This window comes from Trachypithecus francoisi, unplaced genomic scaffold, assembly GCF_009764315.1.
Source record: "Trachypithecus francoisi isolate TF-2019V2 unplaced genomic scaffold, Tfra_2.0 Lachesis_group16, whole genome shotgun sequence".
Classification (NCBI taxonomy): Eukaryota; Metazoa; Chordata; class Mammalia; order Primates; family Cercopithecidae; genus Trachypithecus; species Trachypithecus francoisi.
In genome coordinates, this window is record NW_022681461.1 from 44,894,555 (window position 1) to 44,908,143 (window position 13,589).

Genomic DNA, 13,589 nt, shown 5'->3' on the forward strand with positions numbered 1-13,589 from the left:
TGGATAATGTGGTACACACACAATGGAATACTATTCAGCCTTAAAAAAGGAAATTCTGTCATTTTTGACAACGTAGATGAAGCCAGAGAACTTTACACTAGGTGAAATAAGCCAGTCACAGACAGACAAATACTGCATAATCTCACTTATATGTGGAATCTAAAAAAGTTGAACTTACAGAAGTAGAGAGTAGAATGCTGGTTACCAGAGGCTGGAGGTTGGAAGTGGGTACTGCAGAGATATTGATCAAAGGGTACAAAGTTTTAGTTACACAGAAGGAATAAGTTTTTGAGATCTATTGCACCACATAGTGTCCATAGTTAATAATAATGTATTACATATTTCAACACTGTTAGAAGAGTAGATTTGAAATGTTCTCACTCCAAAAAATAATAGGTATTTGATGTAATGAATATGTAAATTAGCTTGATATGATCATTCTACAGTGTATACATAGATCAAAACATTACATTGTATTCTGTAAGTATACACAATTATCTGTAAATTAAAAATAAATATAAAAAAGAATACTACTATTACATAGTAAGTACTAGATATAAAACATTTATTAATAATAACTTTGTTTCAAAATGACAGACAATGATAACCTGAAGAAGTATACCAAATTTGGTCAACTCTACCCATTCCTTCAAAATCACTGTGGAGCAAACATACGAACAGGATAAAAGACATTAAACGTCAAATATTTGAATAAAAAATTTCATTCACATTCTACAAAACATGGTTATGAAATTATTATTCAGTGCAAAGTTTTAGTTCTGAACTTGGAATTGTGTATAATAAATGCAGTTTTACAGATTACCACTGCAAACCTGGTGCTATTCAACTGAAAAATAGCAATAATAAATACTCCAGTTAACATACCTTGAAAGCATCCACTTGCCTCCATTCCTTAAGAAGCCTCACTAAAACAAAGATAAAGAATGTTAAAAAGGGGGACAGAGGGACCATATACTCATAAGAACAAAGAAAACGGGAGAAGAGACAACAGAAAAATGCCACAAAAGTTTAGAAATCAGTTGACCGGGGTTGAATTGCATCCCCGCCCCCCCCCAGAGGATACATTGACTGTGACCTTATTTGGAAATAGGGTCTGTGCGGATGTGGTCAAAATAAGACAAAGTGACAGCCAGGTATAGTGGCTCACGCCTATAATCCCAGCACTACGGGAGGCCAAAGCAGGTGGATCGCTTGAGGTCAGGAGTTCAAGACCAGCCTGACCAACATGGTGAAACCCTGTCTCTACTAAAAACACAAAAATTAGCTGAGCGTGTTGGTGCCCACCTGCAGCCCAGCTACTGGGGAGGCTGAAGCAGGAGAATCGCTTGAACCTGGGAGGCAGAGGTTGCAGTGAGCTGAGATGGCACCACTGCACTCCAGCCTGAGCAACAGAGTGAGACTCCATCTCAAAACAAAACAAAACAAAACAAAACAAAAACCTAAAAGTGATACTGGATTAGCCTGGGCCCTAATCTAATGACTGCTGTCCTTACAAAAAGAGAGGGAGTTAGACACAGGCAGATGCACAGGGAAAACACGTAATGACAGAGGCAGAGATTGGAGTGATTCATCTGCAAGCCAAAGAATGCCAAGAATTGCCAGCAGTCACCAGAAGCTAAGGCAAAGGCATGGCACAGATTGTCCCTCAGAGTCCCCAGAAGGAACCAACCTCCTGACACCTTGATTTCTGATTTGTAGCCTCCATAACTGTGAGGGAAAAAATTCCCACAGTTTTAAGCCAGTTTGTGGTAATTGTATGGCAGCTTTAGGGAGCTAATACACTGGTGAACATATGGACTTACCAGAGAAAACTGAAACCCATGTGTTTTCAGAGGTGATGCCTGGAAGCAAGCTCACTGACACTGCAGAACCTCACGAAGGCTCAGGAATTGGAAGTACCATACCTCTTCGGTGGGATGAGCTGAAAAGAGACCATTAAAAGTCCCAGAAGCAGTTAAGACTCCTAGATTTCCTCCCCTGGCAAAGTCAGGGAAATGTTCTCTATCCCTCATTCCCAACCTGACACCTGCAAGATTATTTCTTTTGGGAGATATGGAACCAGGATATGGATTCAGGGACACCAGACACAGCTAAAGGTAAAAATGCTATTATGAAACAGTGGTGTAAATGAAGATATGCATGATAATTAAATCTTTTCTTTTTTCTTTTTCTTTTTTTTTTTTTTGGAGACAGAATCTCACTCTGTCACCCAGGCTGGAGTGCAGTGGTACAATCTCAGCTCACTGCAACCTCCGCCACGTGGGTTCAAGTGATTCTTGTACCTCAGCCTCCCAAGTAGCTGGGACTACAGGCACATGCCACCACACCTGGCTAATTTTTGTATTTTAAGTAGAGACTGGGTTTCACCATGTTGGCCAGGCTGGTTTTGAACTCCTGATCTCAAGGGATCCATCCTCCTTGGCTTCCCAAAGTGCCGGGATTACAGGCATGAGTCACCACGCCTGGTGGAGAGTTAATTTTATGTGTCAACTTGACTGGACCATAGGATGCCCATATATCTGGTTAAACAGTATTTCTGAGTGTCTATGAGGGAACTGAGTAAAAGAGATTACCCTCACCTATGTGGGTGGGCATCATCTTATCCATTCGGGGTCTGAATAAAACAAAAAGGTAGAGGAAGGGAGGATTCACTTTCGCTCTTCTAGACTTCTTCAACTGAATCTTTGATCTTTTACCACCCTCGGTGATCCTGGTTTGCAGGACTTCAAACTTGGACTGGAATCTACACCATAGGCTCTCTAGTTATCAGGGCTTCAAACTACAACATGGGCTTTCTGGGTCTTCAGCTTACAGACAGCAGATTGTGGGGCTTCTCAACCCCCATAATCACATGAGCTAATAGATAGATAGATACAGATATAGGTATAGATATAGATAAGTAGATATCTATTCGTTCTGTTTCTCTGGAGAACCCGGACTAATACAGTGCATATAATGAAATGACTAAGACTCCCAGCCTCCTTCCCTCGCCAAGAAGGCTGTATATTCTCAAAGCAAGTAATTAAAAGATTACTCTCTAGAAGAAAATAAATAGCTGGTCTTTGCCCCATCATCTTACACCTTGTCCAGCAGTGAACAAGCCTTGCCCAAAGGCTTTTTAGAGCATCACTTTTACATATAAATTGACAGCAAGGATCACTACACAAGATAAAGAATGCCTCTAGCAGAAACAACAGGGACCAAATATAAACAAACAACCAAAAAGACTCAAAAGAAACAAAGTCAATGCAGAGTTATGTAGAAAGCATTTTTTAAAAACCCTGTAATTGACATATTCAAAAATAAAAGGAGCTATATTCATGAAAAATAATGTAATGCTATAAAAGAACAGAGAATTAAGAGCACTTAGGAATAAAGGTATAATAAAGAAAGTAATCTGATAGTCATTTGTCCAATTAAGTTGAAAAAGTCACAGAGAAAGTAGAATAAAAAGATGAAGACATAGAAAATACGGCCGGACAGGTAAGAAAAAACATCAGCCAAGAAGGTCCACGATCTAAATAACAAATTTCAAAAAAGAAGAGATACAATAAGGGGGTGGGTAGAAGAAATGATGAAATAAATAATACCAGAAGAATTCCCATAACTGAAGGACATGTGTTTCAGGATTGAAAAACTGATCAAAAGGAATGAGAAAAGACCCAAAACCAAGACACTAGATTGTGTCTTAGAACACTGGGAATAAAGAAAAGATCCTGGGGCTGGGCGCGGTGGCTCAAGCCTGTAATCCCAGCACTTTGGGAGGCCGAGACGGGTGGATCACGAGGTCAGGAGATCGAGACCATCCTGGCTAACAAGGTGAAACCCCGTCTCTACTAAAAAATACAAAAAACTAGCCGGGCGAGGTGGCGGGCGCCTGTAGTCCCAGCTACTCGGGAGGCTGAGGCAGGAGAATGGCGTAAACCCGGGAGGCGGAGCTTGCAGTGAGCTGAGATCTGGCCAGCCTGGGTGACAGAGCGAGACTCCGTCTCAAAAAAAAAAAAAAAAAAAAAAAGAAAAGATCCTAAAGCTTCTTGAGACAAAACAAAACAGAAACGAAAGCAGGTTACATATAAAGAAATTTAGTGACCTGTGAAAGAGAAGGAAAAGCAATGACGTAGAGTTTCTCAACAATTCTGGAGGCTAAAATATTGTGGAGCAAGTCCTCCAATATTCCGAGTGAAAGTTATTTTCAACCTAGAACTCTGTGCTCAGCCAGAATAAAAACAGTTCCAGACATGCATGCTCCGTGGGAAAAAAGACCTGGAAGCAACCTCCCTCAAGGAACTATTGGCGGATATGTTCCACAACATGAGGGTATATAATCAAGAAAAAGACACACATTCAAGAAATAGGAAACTCACCTCCAGGAATGAGGAATAAGACCTTCCCAGGATGGATGTGAAGGAGACCCAAGGACATCAGTTGAGAGCTGTGCCTTCCAAATTTTGATGTGCATAGGAATTACCAGGGGATCTTGTTGCAATACAGATACTGATTCAGTAAATCGGGGTAGGGCCTGAGATTTGGCGTTTTTAACAAATTCCCTCCGGATGCTGAGGCTGCTGGTTCAGGTACTACACTTTGCATATCAGGGGTGTAGAGAAAAAACATTCCAAATTGTACCAAGAAGACGACGGTACGAAGACAGAGACCGACAGACATTGATTTCCTTCTTGGAGATAATCGGGATTGAATTAGTGTAAGCCAATAACTGTAAAGTAGGGGAGAGAGAGGGATGGAGGAGAAGGAGAAAAGGACTAATATATTAAGTAAATTTAAATGAAGAAAAAACAAGGAAGGGGCTGTATTGAGGACAGCCGCATACATCCAAACTTGCCTCTAGTAGACCCTGAAGAGGAAGGTTGGACCACTCTAACGGATTCAGATTCAGTAGTCTAGGGGTCTCTGGAGCGACCCTGGCAGATGCTCCTTAAAGCCTAGATACAGACTACGCGGACAGAAGACACTCCTTTCCCGCGTATATTAGGGGAGTGGGCGGGGCCTCAATGCGCCCGGCGCCAGGACTCAGGGGGCGGGGAATGGGCGGAGCCTTTTCCCTAAATTGGCGCGCCCTGGCGGCGCTGAGATTCGGATTGGAGGCTTTTGAACCCGGAAGCAGTTGGGGGCGCTCGGAAGCGGCCGCGTATCGGGGAATTCTGCTGGCGCTGCAGCTGCAGAATGGTCGGCGGTGGCGGGAAGCGCAGGCCCGGCGGGGAGGGACCGCAGGTACTGCCGGAAAGGCTGTGCGGGCTGCGCGGGGCGCTTTGGGTGACAGCCAGGAGGCAGCGCGTTTCATTTATCTAGTGATTATTAAGCTTGCTGTGTGTCTGGGGGCTGCGGTTTGCTGCGGGGACCCTGCCCAGGGCCGCTGTTTCGCGCCCTGCAGGGGTTTGGACAAGGAAAGTAGCGCCTCTGCGTCTTCTGCCCAGCTCCTCTTGGCGCATTTCCTGGGGAAACGGATTAAGCCAGCCGGCGGTTCATTCAATCGCCCAACCAGATTGATGGGGAACCGATTACATTCTAGACATTGTGCGGGACGCTGCGGATTCGGGGTCAACCCGCCTGCCCCTGCTCTGTGTAGAGTCTCCGGCATGGGGAAGAGGGGGGCACAAGCGAATATGCAGTCTACTGTGACTTTTTTGTTTGGGATTATAACGCTGGTGTGTAGAAAGTGCTGTGGAAACACTGAAGGAGGATTTAACAAGTCCCAGGGGGTGTTAAAGAAGACTTTTAAGACAACTCTTTGAAAATGGGTTTTGAAGGCAGAGAAGTAAGAGTCTGAGACGTAAAAGTGTAGATGTTTGAGCATAGCGGAGCGTTCGGCTTGGTCGGAGCCAGGGAAATGAGAAAGCAAGAGGGACCTGATCATAAAAGCACTATGAGAAGGAAGGGGAAAAATTATGTGCATTATCTCATACTTTACTGCGATTTCGGAAGTTATGTAACCACTACAGTAGCAATAAGGGGAATCAGACAGGAAAGAACCTCCATTGTGATAGCTAAAGTTTTAGAAGACTTAGTCTGGCAGTGTTATAAATCAGACAGGGTGAGACATTCTTGGAGGGCTTAATGAACTAGTAAAGGGCCATGTGTATAGGCATTCTTCATATTGGGTCATGCATTCTAGGAATACCAGGGTAAAGGAGAAAAGCAGCCTCTGAAGGGTACAGCTCTCCTAAATTCTAGTTGTTAGGGATATGGAGATGCTGAACTAGTGTGTGAGTTAAGACAGCTGAAAAAATTCTCTCTGAAGGTTTAGTGAAGAACTGCTTTGGTGACCTGAGGTGCTTAACTAGAAATACAATACCGGAAATGAAGGCAAGATAGAGACTATAACCATAGTGGCCAGCATTTGCATATTATGTGCCAGGACTGTTCTGTGTATTTTTACATACAATAACTTATTCCTTGTAACAATCCTATGATAGAGGTACTGTATGCCCTTTTTGCAGATGAGAAAACAAGGCACAGAGTTTAAGTAACTTGCCTAAGGTTGGAAATCAGCTGGAAATAGGTAGGGTCCGGAGTCAACCCAGGCAACCTAACCATTAAGCAAAACTGCCTTTTAGCAAGGCAGATTAAGCCTTTTCTGACATCTTCAGTTGGAGCCAGTCTTTGAAAGTCGGACCGAAGACAGTTATAAAAACAAGACAGGATAGCTCAGGATTTCATATGTTCCTACTGTTCTATATTTGCAGTTGGAGAAGCAACATAATGAAGTGGTTGAGAATCTGCTGTGGTGCCAGGAGAGTTACTGAAATTACTAAAGACAATTTGGAGAATGGAAGTTTTGTGTGCCAATTTTCAGTGTGAAAAAACAGTTGGATATGAAGAAAAGTAAATTCTGTGAAGCTGATGTCTCCAATGACCTTCGAAAAGAAGTAGAAAATCATTATAAGCTCTCTTTACCTGAAGATTTCTTTCACTTCTGGAAGTCCTGTGAAGAACTTGATTCTGAAAAACCAGCTGGTGAGTTGCTCCAGAATCATTCTTGTATAAATGGAAAAAGTAATGTAATAGGAAATGGGATGGGTGTGGTGGCTCACACTCTGTAATCCCAGTTGAGGCAGAAGGATTGCCTGAGACCAGGAGACCTCAACACAGCAAGACCTCTTCTCTACAAAAAAATAAAAATAAATAAAATAAATAAAATAAACTAGGCATGGTTGCATGTGCCTATAGTCCTAGCTACTTGGGAGACTGAGATGGGGGGAATCCTTCATTGAGCCTAGTAGTTCAAAGTTGCAATGAGCTATGATCACACCAGCCTCAGTGACAGAACAAGACCCTGTCTCTAAAAAATATAATTGGCCAGGCATGGTGGCTCACACCTGTAATCCCAACACTTCAGGAGGCTGAGGCAGGCAGATCACTTGAAGTCAGGAGTTCGAGACATCCTGGGCAACACGATGAAACCCTGTCTCTACTAAACATACAAAATTTAGCTGTGTGTGGTGGCACACGCCTGTAGTCCCAGCTACTTGGGAGGATGAGGCACAATCATCACTTGAACCCGGGAGGTGAAGGCTGCAGTAAGCCGAGATTGTGCCACTGCACTCCAGCCCCGGCAACAGAGCTAGACCCTGTCTCAAAAAAAAAAAAAATATATATATATATATGTGTGTATATATATATGTGTGTGTATATATATATATGTGTATATATATATGTGTGTGTATATATATATGTGTATATATATATAATATAAAATAATTTTTTAAAAAAACCTAACCAAGAATATTAACAGTTCATAGAAAAGGAATATTTTCCAAGATGTTTCTAGTAAGAGAAAATATAGTAAGAAATATAGATTAATGCTATAGTAATGCCACTGTCACCTATTTTATTGGCAAAGGTAAATTTCATCACGTTCTGGGGGAATGTGAAGGAAAGTAAGTACTTTCATTATGTTGCAGGACTTTGAATATGATTTAACAGTTCTGCTTCCAAGAACTTGTCTTATGGATTAGATAAACTAAGAAGTATGTTTGAGGATATTTAAACAAAAAAATGGGAAATGGCTTAAATGCCTACCAATAACACATATATTCAGTAGATCTTAATTTTTTTTAAAAGAATGAGGCAGATTTTTAGGAAATAATAAACTATCATGCCTGAAATATGTTAAGTGAAAAAGAACAGTCTATAGAGTATGCTACCATTAGTATTTTTTAAAGGGGGAGGGGGAGTACACATATATCCCTGTATACTTTTCTATTTGCTTACTTTGTCTCTGAAAGGAGAAAGAAACTCTTAATGGGCTGTGGTCATTACTTTGCACTATATACCTTTTGCACGGTTTAAATTTTTTAACTAGTAAGCACTGTCTTACATTATTGATGGAAATGTATATTTATACATATTCTGAATTTTGCCAATAGATCAGAACTGTGTAGCAGTTTCTTTAAAAAGTCATGTCTGTGTACAAACATTAGCAAAGATGTTCACTGAAACATTTTAGAACAAAAAAAAGAAATAGTAAGTATCCCTCAGTAAGAGAATAGATGGTTACCTCTTTATAATGCAGTATCATGCCCTATTAAAAAATCACGTAAAATAACATTGAATAGCATGGAAAAATATTCAGAAAATTTAAATGGGACAGGATGGAGGACAAAAGCAGATTACAAAACAATCCATCTCAGTTTGTTACATATTTGTATCTGTTCATGGGAGTGGAGAGTATGGAAATTTGTTACTGTATACTAGACTATTAACTGTGTTATCTTTGACTAATGAGATGGATGGTTTTAGTTTTCTTGTTGCTGTAAAAATTACTGTATTCTCTCCTAAGCTCCACTTGAGCTAAACAGTTTTTCCTGTCCAATTATCTCCATGCTTCTATTCACGTTATTACCTCTTACAGGAATTTTTTTGCTTTCTTCATCCTTGCCTCCTTATAAAACTGGGTCCTGCCTAGAGTTCTCCCCTTCCTCTTGGAAGTAGCAAGGACCCATTTGAAGTTATACATTGTACATTGCACAGACTTCATGTCTTTGTGGTTTAGTAGTACTGACTGTGATCTGTGAATAGAGAAGGCATATGGAATCATCTAGGGTTAGGGTTGGCCAAATAGATTGTCAAAGAGTCAAGGGAATCTGGTGTGCTAGCTGAGGTAGAGGAAAGGGGGATAAGAAGTGTTTTTTACTTTTTTTTTTTTTTTTTTTGGAGACAAAGTCTCACCCTGTCACCCAGGCTGGAGTGCAATGGCATGATCTCATTTCACTGCAACTTCTGCCTCCTGGGTTCAAATGATTCTTGTACCTCAGCCTCCCAAGTAGCTGGGATTACAGGCGTGAGCCAGCACACCTGGCTAATTTTTGTATTTTTAGTAGAGACGGGGTTTTGCCATGTTGACCAGGCTGTTCTCAAACTCCTGACCTCACGTGATCAGCCCGCCTCACCCTCCCAAAGTGCTGGGATTACAGGTATGAGCCACCGTGCCTGGCTTGTTTTTTCCTATTCTTAATCCACACATTTTTGCTATCTTTCTCTCCCTTAATCTGTGTGTACTACAAGTAGTTGGGGCTAATTGCAGTCTGGTAACCGGCCTGTAGGAATACAAACCAGTCTTGCTTTGGCTAAAATAAGAAACAACAGGACTGTTTGAGACGTTAAGTTAATACAGTGGTAAATTTCAGAGGAAATCCTAAATGTAAATGCCACTTTTCTGTTACTCTGACTTCTTTTCCATTGAAGGTTTGTAACTGACATCTTCACACATAACTCAAGATTTTCTTTTACTTTAGAAACTTTTTTAAGATAATTGCTTAGAAATAGTTTACTCACTAAAAGCATTATTTCCTATCTGTCTGCAGAAAGTATTGTCTGAATTTATTTGCTTTATAGATCCACTTTCTGCAAGCCTTTGACTTCAGTTAGTTGGTCCTTATGATATCCTTGCTGGAAAACATAAAATGAAGAAAAAATCAACAGACTCGAATTTTAACCTTCATTGGAAGTTTTACTATGATCCTCCTGAGTTCCAAACCATTATTATTGGAGATAAACTCAGTACCACATTGGGTATTTCAGGTAAAGGATCTTTTCTTTGCCTCTAAAATACAGCTGCTGTCCTGCTAATGAGGATAAATAGTTATTCATTAGCCTCACCCAAGGTGAAAGGCACATTTTCCCCTATTGGTGGATATGTGAGCCATCTCTTGTTCTTGCTGTTACCATTTTAACCTTCCCTAGGATGGGTAAACTCTTTAGGGTTAATCTCACTGGTTCTTCCTTTCCTTGTAAACTTTTTTCTCTTTTGGGTTCAGAAGAACTCTTTTGGCCCAAGAAAGATAATTTAGAGCAGCTCTTGTGACTTGTGCTTAAAAAGCTATGTGCTTCCTGGTGCCAGAGTGGCAACTGGGAGCTAAGAGTGATCTCTGGAGTCACACTGGTCCTCTTGTTTATTATCTGTGTGATCCTGTATCATTAGTGACTGTGACTTTCTGTGACTCAACTTCCTGTCTTGTAACAATAGGGATAAATACTTGTACATATCTGATAGGAATATTATGAGCATTAAATGAATGCATACAAGATACCTAGAAGGTTAAGAAATAGAGAAACTCCAGGAGGAAAATACCTTGTCCGCTTGTACCAGTAGAGATGCTATCCTTTAAAGTGAAGATTAAATGTAAGGTAATAGAAGAAACGTGTCCAGGAAGACGTACTAGTACAGTAGAATGCACATTGCGCTAGGAATTGAATTATACTGTAGCCAAGTATTTATCATATAAATGATACATCTGATTTTAAACACTTGTTAAGAGTTCATTACTTGTGTATAATTCAAATGGAAAGGTTTAATGTAGTCAAGATTTATCATAGATGTTCCTAAGAAACTTGGAGCTTAAAACGATAAATTTGTTTCAATTTAAAAAAATGCCCTTATAAAAGAGGCCTTTAAAAGAGGGAAAAAAATAGGGGTAAATTGTCTGTAGACCTAAAATTCCACTGATAATATAAATTATGGGCAGCTATTTAATGTCTTTTGCTTAAACAGGGATTCTCCTGATGAACTTCTTGTATATGTTGGTATAAATGAAGCAAAGAAAAATTGTATAATCGTTCCAAATGGAGATAATGTATTTGCTGCAGTCAAGTAAGAATATTTTATCTCAATTTCTCTGAGGTTTATATAAGTTTACAATTTTTATGCTGTATTAGTCCATTACAAAGCGGGTTTGCGGGGCTGGGCACAGTGACTCACACCTGTAATACCACCACTTTGGGAGACCAAGGTGGGTGCATTGCTAAGGTCTGAACTTCGAGACCAGCCTGGCCAACATGGGGAAACCCCATCTCTACTAAAAATAAAAAATTAGCCAGGGGCATGGTGGCACATGCCTGTAATCCCAGCTACTCAGGAGGCTGAGATAAGAGAATCGCTTGAACACAGGAGGCGGAGGTCGCAGTGAGCCGAGATTGTGCCACTGCACTCCAGCCTGAGCGACAGAGTGAGACTCCATCTCCAAAAAACAAAACAAAGCATGTTTGAGGCAAGCCTATAACTGTAGATTTCTAGAGATAATTTCCATGACTTTTGCAGGTAGTCTTATCTGCACTGTTATTTTGTCGCTCTTCACCAAAAAATACACCTTTTATGTAACTATTTTGCTTAATACTCGACCTCAGATGTTCCATGGCAAAATCAAAAGTTTTTTTTAGACATCTGCTTTTAAACACTTGTTAAGAGTTCATTACTTGTGTATACTTCAAACAGGTTTAAAAGTAAAAAGAGACGCTCATAAAATCCTTGGAATGGCTGAGGGGGCAGGCTGAGCTTCCAGGAATGACAGTTGTGTGGTTCACAGTGGATTTTATGTCTCTGCCACCACCACCATCAGGAAGCTGGGAAATCAAGAACTGCTGCCACAGTGGGTGGCTCTAGGACCATGTTATCTTGGGTATAACCTGTGCCAGGTAAATGGATGCCTTACCCGTTGCCTCTCAGCCCCCACAGAGCTAAGCACCAGGTGCTGGGATCTCAGCTACAGCTGCTGCAGAACTATCAGATGCCTCTCCAGCTGTGCTTACTGATGGAGATCGTGGAAGCACAGCCTCCACCTGTTATCTCTTCTGCCTCTGAGACTTCAAACTATTGCAGCTGTTTGGAAGAAGCTAGGTCCCATGTGGAGCCTGGGCTGAAGAGTAGTATGGAAAATGCAACAAACTTTCATGGGAAGTGGTTGGAATAGAGCTGAGTGTGCCAGTCTGCTATATCAGCCACAGACATGACTTGCAGCCATTTTACTTGTCAGCCGCTGTGTAGTTTGCATTGTAATGAAGAAAGCAAACTTTATCGCTTCAAATACAAGTAGATTATCTTTTCTTTGACCTCTTTTAGTCTCTTTCTTTGACTGTCTCTTTAAAGGGTTTTTGTTCCCTGGGATTTGATAATACAAATTTGCAGTAAAGCGAATTCAAACTAAATCAGCCTACTACAACCACTAGACTATGCTGCGGTTCATCCTGGTTTATCTACAGGGCAGCTACATTGTAGACATCCAAAAATGTTCTTTCTTTTCTAATACCTCTCAGTTTCCTATAAAATGTTGCTTGGTATTTGTAATTTATAACTTCTTTTAAACTCTTCGGATTTATCATTCAATTTAAATTGGTGCCTTCTTTATTAGAAACTCTTGTTTTCTTGGTTATTGTCTGTGTCTTGCACTAGCATGTAAGTTCCACGCGGGCAGAGGGTTTGTTTTGTGCACAGTATCTGCCCCATAGTAGATGCTCCATAAATATTAATTCTATAAATACCTTGGCATGTAGAAACACCTAATTTTTTCAGGCTGGGCAACATAGTGAGACTGTCTCTTTTTAAAAAACAAGCCTAACTTTTCATTTGTATTATTAGTCATGTTTGAATCTTTTTTAAAAAGAAAGATAACATAGTGGTGGTCATCTAACATAACCCAAGACTCTTCTGGTATCTTTTTTTTTTTTTTTTTAAGCTAATTGGAGAACACAGACAATGAAAAAGAAAAAAAAATGCATGGGCGATAATATTTATAATTTAGGTGAAGATCAGAAAGTGAGTATTTGAGGAACTACCTCCAATAATTCATCTCAAAAACAGGGGTAAAAAGTTACTTGAGATATAACTATTTTAGTACTTCTTCTTTTTTTTTTTTTTTGAGACGGAGTCTCGCTCTGTCGCCCAGGCTGGAGTGCAGTGGCTGGATCTCAGCTCACTGCAAGCTCTGCCTCCCGGGTTTATGCCATTCTCCTGCCTCAGCCTCCCGAGTAGCTGGGACTACAGGCGCCCGCCACCTCGCCCGGCTAGTTTTTTGTATTTTTTAGTAGAGACGGGGTTTCACCATGTTAGCCAGGATGGTCTCGATCTCCTGACCTCGTGATCCGCCTGTCTCGGCCTCCCAAAGTGCTGGGATTACAGGCTTGAGCCACCGCGCCCGGCCTATTTTAGTACTTCTAAGTATTATAACGGTTTTAGTTTTTTGGGTACCACCTCCTTAAATCAGCTAATCAGAACACTTGATTTCTTTATATATTTTAAAATTTATTTTTATGGCAGACTGAATAAGGTCTTTCAAGGC

At 40.7% G+C, this 13,589-nt stretch overlaps 1 long non-coding RNA gene and 1 pseudogene across 1 annotated transcript; one reads left to right on the forward strand and one right to left on the reverse strand.

Annotated features, from left to right (window-relative positions):
- Nucleotides 1–885: 885 nt before the first annotated feature.
- On the reverse strand, nucleotides 886–4,492 carry LOC117099347. The gene is made up of 3 exons (XR_004443778.1): nucleotides 4,386–4,492; nucleotides 1,824–1,942; nucleotides 886–926 (listed from the first exon to the last, which is right to left on the reverse strand). It is a non-coding gene; the product is annotated as an uncharacterized LOC117099347 (long non-coding RNA).
- Nucleotides 4,493–4,902: 410 nt separating this feature from the next.
- Nucleotides 4,903–12,165, forward strand: LOC117098595 (annotated as a pseudogene).
- Nucleotides 12,166–13,589: the final 1,424 nt, after the last annotated feature.